At 44.4% G+C, this 10,987-nt stretch overlaps 1 long non-coding RNA gene across 1 annotated transcript; it reads left to right on the forward strand.

Moving 5' to 3' along the window:
- The first annotated feature begins 7,266 nt into the window (after positions 1–7,266).
- On the forward strand, positions 7,267–8,726 carry LOC116094772. The gene is made up of 2 exons (XR_004120309.1): positions 7,267–7,331; positions 8,541–8,726. It is a non-coding gene; the product is annotated as an uncharacterized LOC116094772 (long non-coding RNA).
- Positions 8,727–10,987: the final 2,261 nt, after the last annotated feature.

A 10,987-nucleotide genomic window follows, 5' to 3' on the forward strand; every position in this document is an offset into this window, starting at 1 on the left:
TCATGAAGGGGTGTTGGATTTTGTCAAATGCTTTCTCAGCATCTAATGAAATGATCATATGGTTTTTTCCTTTGAGTTTGTTTATACAGTGAAATATGTTGATGGATTTCTATATATTGAACCACCCCTGCCTCCCTGGGATGCGCACACACACACACACACACACACACACACACGCTACACACACACAAATAAAAATATAAAAAAATTTTTTTAGGAACAACAGAACGTCAGTGTCAATTGCCTTGGATACAGCTGGGCCATTTGTATTTTGAAAATGCTCACTGATAAGTTTCATTCATGCCTTAGCTGTGACCTTCTTTGCTAGATCAAGCAGCTTTCCACCAGTAGACGTTGGCCTCATGATGACTAGTCTTTGTCAACCAGACACAAACTCAAGATGGGCCTAGTACACTGTAGGCAATGGCACCCACCATGTGTTTGTGAGTTGTATAACAAAAGCTGAATGTGAGCTTGGAGGTGTGCCTGTAAGCACTATATCTCAGGGTCTCTGCTTTATCTCAGTCCTGCCTCCTTGTCTCTGCCTCAGATTCCCTTGATGATGGTCAGTAACCTATAGGAGAAAATAAACCCTTTCCTCCCCAAGCTGTTTTGGTCATGAAGTTTAGTATAACAATAGAAAACAAGGTAGAGTAGCAAGCCCTTCTTCATACTGATATTCCAGTGTGCCACCTGAGTTCATCTACGATGCAGTTCTCACCACCAAAACGATAAAAGTCACATGGTGCTCTATTTGGAGGATCTTTCCAGAGGACAAACAAACCCTTGGTGGTCCAATTAGTTGCAACTTTCTACCTCAAGTGGGCTAAATTGCAATCAAAATTCTACCCTTGGCTTTATTATTGTAAGAAATGATTTTATCACTATGTTAAATTGTTATCTAAAAATTCCAACTATTTTTGCAGAGTTACTGTTGAATGCCTTACAGCATATATAGTAGAATAAAACACTCAAATAATATGTGTATGTCCTAATCTTGGTTGCCTGGGAATGAGAACTTATTTGGAAACAAGAGTCTTTGTAAATACAAGTGAACATCTTTAGGTAAGACTGTGTTGGGCTTGATGTGGGCCTTTAGCCCAATGCCTGGTATTCTTGTGAGAGAAAGGAGAATTTTTTGATAAAAGAAACAGAGAGGCCAAGACTGGAGTACTATACCAGCAATGTAAGCAATCCCAGAGCTTATCTACAGCTACCAGAAGTGGGAGAGAATCCTAGAACAGGGTCTCCAACAGAGGCCTCCGCCATCTTGATTGTGGAGATTAGATTTCTGGGACAGAGACAATGTAAAGTTCTAGTTTTTAAACCATGAAATGTGGAGTCATTTGTTACAACAGCTCTAGACTAATACATTATATCTGTTACATCACAATGCCAGAAACTGCACAATAAGCTGAATGAAAAAAATCTAGGCTTTCTCTAAAGGACTGTGTATGTACTTCTTCCTGTGTCTGGAAAGAGGGAGAGGAAGAGGAGAGAAGGGGGGAGAAGGAGGAGGAATAAGGGGAGGAAAAGGAGGAGGAGGAGGACATGCTCTGCCGCCCAACAATGTTATATTTTTCAGACAGCTCAGGCCAGGATTAGTCAAGTCAAATGATGCCCAGCCCCGCATTTGTGCTACAAGCCCACCATTGTTTTCTATGTTCCCGTTCTCTCTCATTTTAAGTGTAATATGCATATTTGTGATTTTATTATAGATCACCTAAAATCTTCCCCTTGAAAAGATATGGCTCTAAAACTATAAACAGTAGCAGAATAGCCATGAGAAGGATCTCAGAAGCTAAACTTCCTAGGTTGGAAGCCCAGTTCCATGCTGTAGGAGCCGGGTGATTGTGGCGTAGGCAGTCCCCTCTCCTCAGCTGTTGATGGGAAATAACCTCTGTGGGTGCTATAAAGGACTGAATGAGCCAACAAACGCATGCGAGACACCACAGTACCCTCCAACGGAGTCGGCTCTTCCTAGTCTTGGTACGTGTTATTGCTTTAGTGATACTGTTGCTGCTCTGTTGCCTGCAGGATAATGTTCTAAGTCCTTCCATAGTGCATGGGCTCTGTATGATGGCTGCCTTCTGAAGAACACATTCTAGTTGATGCTTCAGCAGTGGTGGCCACATCCATTCCCTTGCTGGCTGCTGTGCCAGGATGCCCCAGCTAATTCTTGCTATGCATTGTGGCTCGACCTTCCCTCAGAACCCAGCCCAGGCCTCCCTTAGGATGGTGGCTCAGACTGCATCTCAGAGTCTTCGGCATTTTATTCTTCCTTCAAGTCCCTCTTGCCTACGCCTTCCACGATGGTTTGGGAGCACTTGCATTGTATCTCTCTTGACTGAAATATTTATAACTTTTCCTTCAGTCTAATCCAATGGGTGGAAAAAATAGAGCTATAACGCTGTGGCAAGTGTAAAAACTGTCTTCTGGCTGACTGGGGTGGGGCTGGAAGGGTGGGAGGGAAGCTGATGGCTTAAAACCTTAGAAGGTTCCAAAGGCCATAACTATGCTTGGATTTTAAGATGGCTTGTCCATCAACCACTCAGTACCTCAGGAATGATATTACTCCATTACTTAAGTGTCATTCTGTACTCAGAGGGCCGGCTACTTGCTGTAGAGAGAATTAAAGAATAACGCCCTCTAAAGAGATAGTGTCCAGGTGGCCTTGTTTATTCACTGCTGAGCATGACATCAAATCCTCCAGAGGGCTGACTTCATGACTTCATTTTGAGGACATCAGATCCGGGACTTGGTAATATGTATGAGAGTGTGTGTGTGTGTGTGTGTGTGTGTGTGTGTGTGTATTTGTATGTGTAATGTGTAGAATGTAGTATGTATGTGTATGTGGTGCATAGCGTGTGGTATGTGTATAGTGTGTATGTGTATGTGGTGTGTAGTGAGTGTGTGGTGTGGTGTGGTGTGTGTGTGTGTGTGTGTGTGTGTGTGTGGTATGTAGTATGTGTGTGATGTGTAGTGTGTGGTGTGTGTGTCTGGTGTACATATGGTATGTGTGTGTAGTGTCTGCTATATAGTGTGTATATGGTATGTACTGTGTGTGTGATATGTAATACATGGTGCATATGTATAGTGTATATGTTTGTGGTGTGTAGTATGTATGCTGTATGTGTAGTGTATGTAGTGTGTGTGTAGTGTATATGTTTGTGGTGTGAGTGTGTAGTATGTATGCTGTATGTGTAGTGTATGTAGTGTGTGTGTAGTGTATGTGGTGAGTGTATGGAATCTAATGTGTGTGTTGTGTATGTGTGTAGTATTTATTGTGTATGTGTATAGTTCGTTGTGTGTGTTGTGTAGTGTGTGTATGTGTACATGAGTGTGCTTTGTGTATAGTGTGTAGTGTATGTGTATAGTGTGTAGTGTATATAGTGTGTGTTTGTGTATAGTGTGTGTTTGTATGTAGTGTGTGTGGTGTATGTGAGAGTGTGTGTGTATATGTGTGTAGAATGTAGTATGTATGTGAGTGCATATATGTATATAGTATGTATATGTGTAGTGTATGTGTGTGAGAGAGAGAATACATGTGTTTATGCATAGCCATGAAAGCACATGTGAGAATATAAGAGACTCTGTCACACATTTTCCTGCAGTATTATAGAATCATCCTCAAAGGAGAATCAAAGGTGTTAGACTTAGGGAAAAGCTACACATGACATGGGTTTAGCAGGTCATGAGCCACTACAACACACCCAGATCTCCAGCTCCTCTTCATGACATTCCAGGCCTCCTCTGCTTGGGTTTTTTTTTCTCCTCATCAGGAGTGGGATACAGAATACAAGAACCTAGCTAGACCCAGTGCAGTTAAGAACCATTTCATTTTAGGGGCTTGGTTCTGAATCAGCAGATGAGAGAATCAAGACAACAGAGCTTTGAGCTCCTAACAGCAAGGGCCCTTATGCTTCCACAGACCATTTAAGGCATTTTGATACTTTCTACCATTCAAGAATGCTTTGTTGTTTCTACTCTCAGTATTCAGATGCACAAGAGCAAGGAGTTCCCAGACATAGTAACAGAAGATGAAATGTTAGAGGACAGAGCAGCAAACATAGAGTGTAGACCAGGAATGTTACAGTGTAGACCAAGAAGGTTACAGTGTAGACCATGGAGGCTGCAGTACAGACCTGGGAGGTTACAGTGTAGACCAGGGAGGTTACAGTGTAGACTAGGGAGGTTACAGTGTAGACCAGGGAGGTTACAGTGTAGACCAGGAAGGTTATAATGTAGACTAGGAAGTTAACAGTGTACACCATGAAGGTTACAGTGTAGACAAGGGAGGTTACAGTATAGACTAGGTGGTTACAGTATAAACCAGAGAGGTTACAGTGTAGACCATGGAGGTTACAGTACAGACCTGGGAGTTTATAGTGTAGACCAGGAAGGTTACAGTACAGACCTGGGAGTTTATAATGTAGACCAGGAAGGTTACAGTGTAAAAAAAGAGAGAAGGAAGATAATGGGCAATGGCCTCAGGTTCTCTTCCCTGTGACCTACTACAGAGGCTAAAACACAACACAGAAATCCTGGCACCATAGGCCTTTATGCACCCCATCTCTCAGCCTTTGTACCCACCGATTTCAGTTTGTCAGACTCATGGGCTGGGTGCCTTGCTGCTCCTTTCTTCCCTTTGATTATCTGACCCAATCCGTGTCAGGCAGAGTACAGGAAAATGAAGTTCATTGGACTCATGGTCATGAGCTCACCTGCCTTGAGCCCACATTGCCCCAAGCATCTGACCACATCTGCCTAATAGTTAAGTAGACGACAAGGCACAATGTCAACTTTGTGATGACCTTATGTGCAGGGGCAAGGATGTCCGCACTCTGGCCTACTCAAGGTTGAATACCAGCAACAATGAGGAATGGGAGTTTCCTAGTAACTAGGCAACTATTTCTCCTGAGGCTCCTCTCCTCAGCTTCTGGATGAGGCCAGAGTAGAGAACAGAAGAACAGAGCCACCATCTCCAGTGAACTTAAACACCGTGAGCCAAGTGAAATTCAAAGAGCTCACTGTGGTGGTGACTCACTCAGTATGACCTCACAGGAGGCACGCCACTCTCTCTGTCTCGGTTTCTTCATTTGCTAAACGGGAACAATAAGGCTAACAGCTTCAGATGGCTGCTTCGAGGATGACCGCAGTTGAGTGAGGTATTTGGGGCAGTGGCTGACTCACCGGAAGCCTGGTGTGAATTCATTACCTTCATCCAGGATGCTGACCTCTTAAGATTGCTGGGAGCATGCAATGCTGCCCCTTGAGGGCCATGTTAAGGATGGCACTCAGGGCCTGCCAGCTTGTATGCCATCAGCAGTGACAGGTGGCTGTCAGATCTCAATCAGGTCCCTAATTGGTCCCTAATTGTCCTCAGCTTCCTTCCTGCTTCGCAGTCCCAGGAAGGCTGAGGAGTGGATGTTCCTTCAGGTGACCAGGGGCCACCACCAGCAGACTCAGGGATGATAGTTCCCCTGTTTGCCATAGAAAGAGAAGATGATGTAATCTGATATCAGAGGGGGATTTATAGCTGGGGCAGGTGAATCAGGCACTGAAGTGGGGGCATATATAGAAGTGACAAGCACACTTGTGTATGCTGAGATGCTGTGTCACGATTTCCTAGAAGCTATACTTGAGTTAAATTGAGAAGAAAAAAAAGACTAACTGAATGAGGTTACTCAGACATGTTAGATCTCAAACCCAGGGCAACAAACGGTTGAGGTGCCTATTTAACATATCAGAGTACACTTGGCCACCATGTTCTCCCAGCCTCTCTCAGTCCCTACCAGTTACGGGATATGGCTGGCATACTCTGCCGCCTACCCTACATCTCCTGCCCAGGGGCTGTGCTCCCCTTTCTCCAGCTGCCTTTCCATATGTAATCCAGCCGTTTGTTACCTGGACCTTTTGTTGTCTACCTTTTACTCTCCTGGCTCTCTCCCTTTTTTCCTCTCCCCTCTCCACCCCCCCTTCCTCTCCACTCTCCTTTCCTCATGTGGCCTGGCTCAGGGTCAAGTTCACTCTGTTCTCTCCAGATGTCCCTGCTTCTGCCTCTGCTCTCCTTCATAACTACAATAAGTCTTCTCCTCTACCATGCCCCCTCTCTCTCCCTCCCTCCCTCCCTCCCTCCCTCTGTCCCTCCCTCCTTCCTTCCATTCAAGACTCAGACAGACAAACACCACATGTTCTCTCTCATATTCATCTTCTCACTTGAAAACATTTTGGTTTATCTGTGGGGAGTGGGTTCTAAGGAAAAAGAGTTCCAATCCAGATGGGCATGGAGGAATAGGGAGAAGATGGAGGTTGAAGATAAGGGCCAAGAAAAACTAGAGATGTATAGAAATAAAACCTATAAGAACTACGACTGTATAAACTACCTAAAAATCATCATTTGAGAAGGAGTTCAAGTGGAGGTTCTAAATATAAGTTGATAACATTGTTCCCAGAAGCCATGGACTTATAAAGAAGAATCCCAGTGCCAGATGAGACACTTCCTCATGAGCTGTTGGCCAGAGAGCAACCCCACAGACCCCTGAAACAATATGTTATCACCATTGCTCTTGGTTACTCCCTAGAAATAGATGGTTAAAAACTTACGTCTGAATTCAACGTAGGCCTTGGATGTGAGGCCCTGAGGAATCAAGCTGGAATCACTGACTCACTGTTGGCTGTTTTGTGTCTCATGGTGCAGACCACTGTCTCATAGTGCAGTTGCTATGCAGACCACTGAGGGAGAAAACTCTCAGCCGTGGACCTTACATGCTCCACTTCTGACTTACCAGACAAGATGTGCCCACTGATGCAATAGTAACAAGAATGTTTTCAGGTTAACCAAGCACTTCTCAATCTGATCTGAGGCCTGTTCCACAAGAAGAAACACAGGCCTGATACCTGTTTAAAAGCCTATGGCTGGGGTTGGGGGAACAGGCCCTAAGGGAAGGAATCACTATAAATGTTTTACTAATGGACGTGGTAAACATGGTAGCCAAACCACCTCCTCGATGTTTATGTTTCAGCCTGTAGACTAGCGCTGCTCTAAGCTCGGGTCAAATGCTTCTTTTCGCAGAAGACAGTTGATACAGTTTCACAACTGGTGTGAGTGCTGAGAACAGTTACTGAGATTGAGCTCCTGGACGTACTTACATTATCACCCCTCAGAGGTCAAGGACCATCTTGTAAGAGGGACTAGAAAGGACTGTAAGAGCCAGAGGATGGATGGATGGAAGGGAATGCTTCTGGATATGGTGTGGACATCGCAATCACAAGCACATGGCAACTGGGACTACCTACCATGCCCTGAACACACGCGAAAAAGCATGGAGGTAGGATGCAGGGAGGGGCAGGAGTGAGAGAGATAAAAGAGGGTGATGATGAGCAGGACCACCGCACACTGCACACAGGCACATATTTACTGAAGCCAGAGTAAAGTTAAGGAAAAGGCTAATCCACCAACCGGGCAATTTATGTATGGTATATATACATATATATGCTTTTACATTTATGTTTATGATTTGTGCATGTGGTGTGTGTGTGTGTGGTGTGTGTGTGTGTGTGTGTGTGCGAGTGAGTGTTGGGGATGCATACCACAGCATACATGTAGAGGTCAGAAGACAAGATTGTGGAGTTATTCTAGAAGGCCTTCTCCTAGTAGACATTCATGCATGTAGGTATTCTAGGGGCTAGACCCAGGATGCCAGACTCTCATGGCAAGTGTATCACCAACTGATCTGCCTCGCCAGCCCCTAGTGAGGCGATGATTTAGTGTCCTGAACAGGACTCAGAAAGATTGCACTAATTGTTCTGAATTTCCAACCCTCTGACACAGTATGAGGTAATATGAGTGTCCAGTTATATCCTCTGCATATTCTTAAGTTATCAACAGTGTTCAGGCTATCTACATTGCCCAGTATGCTAACCGCATGCCTTATGTGTTTTTTGGACACTTGAAATGTGTCTCAAGTTGAGTTATGTTTAAGTATTTATCTTGAATTGTAAAGGGCAAGTATAAACAAAATCTCAGGCATTTTTCCATTTTTTTGACTATATATCAAAATGCTAGATTTTTATATAGATCATACTAAGTAAAATGCATTACAAAATTGTTCATTTTATTTAATGTGTGGTTTGTAGTACTTCTGTTGGTTAGCGGGTATTAGGCAGTGGATGGTGTCTTGAGAATTCCGCCCTTCTTGGGATAGGTGAGGGCTTGAGGAAAGCCTGATTTCTTGGACAGGTTTAGCAATAGAGAGAACGCGTGGCCAGGATTCTACAGATACAACTGGTCATTTCACCTGAGCTACCGGGTTGCTATGTGGCCTTAGCAACAATAGTTATAATAAGAAAATGGGATGGCCATATCCTAAGGCAGGCATTGCTCTCAGCATTAGGCAGATGTAAGTTTTCCACAGGCTCTAAAGTGGGACCTAGTAACTTCCTGTGAAACAGTCAAATAAGAAGGCTTAGTGATGAAAAGTGGTAGACCCAGGACTCACCTCCAGGCAGTCTGATTATGAAATGTTTGATTGTCTCAGGTTATCCAAACTGGCCTGGGTCATGGATCACTGCCTGTGAAGAGAGTTAATATCTGCTCTTACCGAATGGAATCATACAAAGATCAAAGGATGACATGGATGACCACGGAGTGTGGTCAGAAGCTCAAGAAAGAAGATTACATTAAAAGACCCTCCCACCTAAAGGGCTGGGATGATTACAAGGGAGTGTCCATGAGAGATTGTTTAAATCAAGGTGGTTTGGGGGGCCATCTATAGGAGCTTGTCTTAATTACATTAATTGATCTAAGAAGACCCAGCCCACTGTAGCCAACACATCCAATGAGCTTGGCGTATAGTCCATAAGGCTGCCAGTGAAGAATGGTCGGAGGGAGATAATTTAAGACTATTGACTGAGTCCTGGAACACATGGGGTCCTGAACAAGGATGCTGATGGGGCCTCGGGGGGAGGAGGGAAGGGCGTAGGGGAATTTATGTACGAGGTAATCTAATTCATGTAGGAGTTCCATTTCCCTTCTCCCTGCTCTGGGGTAGGTTCTTGCCAACTAGCTTACTGTCCAAGTCCCTAGAGTCAAAATTAATGATAAGGGATGCACTGCTTGAAATCAAATCACCTCTGCTCTGACTCAGTTCTGACAGCTGCGTGACTGCCTTGTCCCCACTGAGTGCCTCTGTCTGCTACGCACACTCGTCTACTCGTCCAAAATATCGGGGGTAAAATCCTGATTAAGGATAAGAGGCAATAAGAATCCAAAAGGAGTTCTGTGCCTCCTGGATATTCAGACAGTCGCTGGTATCCCTTAACTCAGACGTGTTCCAGATTAGTCTTTCCAATCACCAACACGGCCTCATATTTAGGCATAAAGGTACCCCAAGAAATGATTTGTTAATGGTTAAGATTGGGCATTATTTCCTGGCCAACACAATGTTTCTAACCTATCTTGGTTTATTACCAAGCTTCCCATAACTTGTAATTTCTCTCTAGGAAACTGCCTTGCTAGAGCTAACAAGGGTCAGACACATTCCTTAGGGCAATAATAGTTTACAATAGCTAGAAATGTTTTGCATACTAGAGAGTGATGAAGTGCTTCCCTCACTTAAGGACATTAGCTAGGAGTGTCAGGTCAGACCCTCCTAGTCATTGCCTCAAGCAGAATCAGAGAATTAGCCTAGGAATTCCAAAATGCCTCAACAGGGAGGGCTCCACTCCTCTTCACACCTGACGACTAAAACCCACTGACCTTGATGTGAGGTCACTTGTCTACGTGACCTCAGTCCAGCGCCTCTTGCTGTAACCCACCTGCCTACGTGACTCTTGTAATTTTCCCTGCTTGCTGTATAGTATTTAAGCCTGAATCTCACCTTGCACAAATATATTCAGATCTAACACACCCTTGTGTCGGCTTTGTTTGTCATTTCTTCGCCTACGTCTTGTCGACCTGACTAGGACCCCCGTTTCTCCCGCGGGTTGAGGGAGGCCCAGATCGGCCGGCCCGAGGCATCTGTCCTTACTTGTGCCTAAGTCTGTGTCTCAGCAACCTGCCTAAGAACACTCAGGTCTCCTAAGATCAGATCCCTCATCAACTTTCTCACTTCACCAGCGGTTCCTGAAGCCTTCTTCCTGGACGTCTGCGTGGCAGTGATCCTGGCTAACCACCCCATCTTTGTGCTGCTGGAGCCCTGAGCATGCTACTGGGAGCTGAATGCTACTAGGATGCGTTCTTCCACCTACTCTAATATCCAGTCTACTGATCCACCCACTTCAAGGCCACAGCCAGTACCTAGGTCTGGATGAATGCATCATTCTTCTATTTTTATCATTAATTTAAAATATTGAGATATGGTCTCATGTAGCCCCGGCTGACCTCAAATTCATTATATAGCCAAAAATAACTTTGAACTTTGAATCCTCCAGCTTCTACCTCTCAAGTGCTAGGATTATAGGTATGTACTACCATGAATAGTTTTATATGTTGCTGGGGATCAAACCCAGATGTTGTGCATGCTGGATAAAAATTCTGCTGAGTTTTTCCCCAGATCCCTTTATCTCCATTTCTGTTCTTCATTTCCTCATCTTGGAACAAGTGAGATTTTAATTATATTGATAGTCTGTCACAGGTCAAATATTATGATTCCCAAATATGATCAATGATGGCAGAGAATATCAGGTCTTACATGACCATGTCTTGACCCATGGTTGGTGTTATTCTCAGACTAACCCTAATAGCCTCGCAATTTCTATATTTGGAAAGGGCAAAAAAATCACCATTTCGCCTTGGTTTTATTCATTGTACCAGTCAAATATGCATTAGGTGCTTGTCAATCTGCTGAACATCCCATTAATATCCTAATCCCCCAGCCTTCTAATTCATCCCTGTGTCTACCTTAAGAACATGCATCCCAGGCCGGGCAGTGGTGGCGCACACCTTTAATCCCAGCACTTGGGAGGCAGAGGCAGGCGGATTTCT

Source organism: Mastomys coucha, unplaced genomic scaffold (assembly GCF_008632895.1).
Source record: "Mastomys coucha isolate ucsf_1 unplaced genomic scaffold, UCSF_Mcou_1 pScaffold17, whole genome shotgun sequence".
In the NCBI taxonomy this organism is placed as follows: Eukaryota; Metazoa; Chordata; class Mammalia; order Rodentia; family Muridae; genus Mastomys; species Mastomys coucha.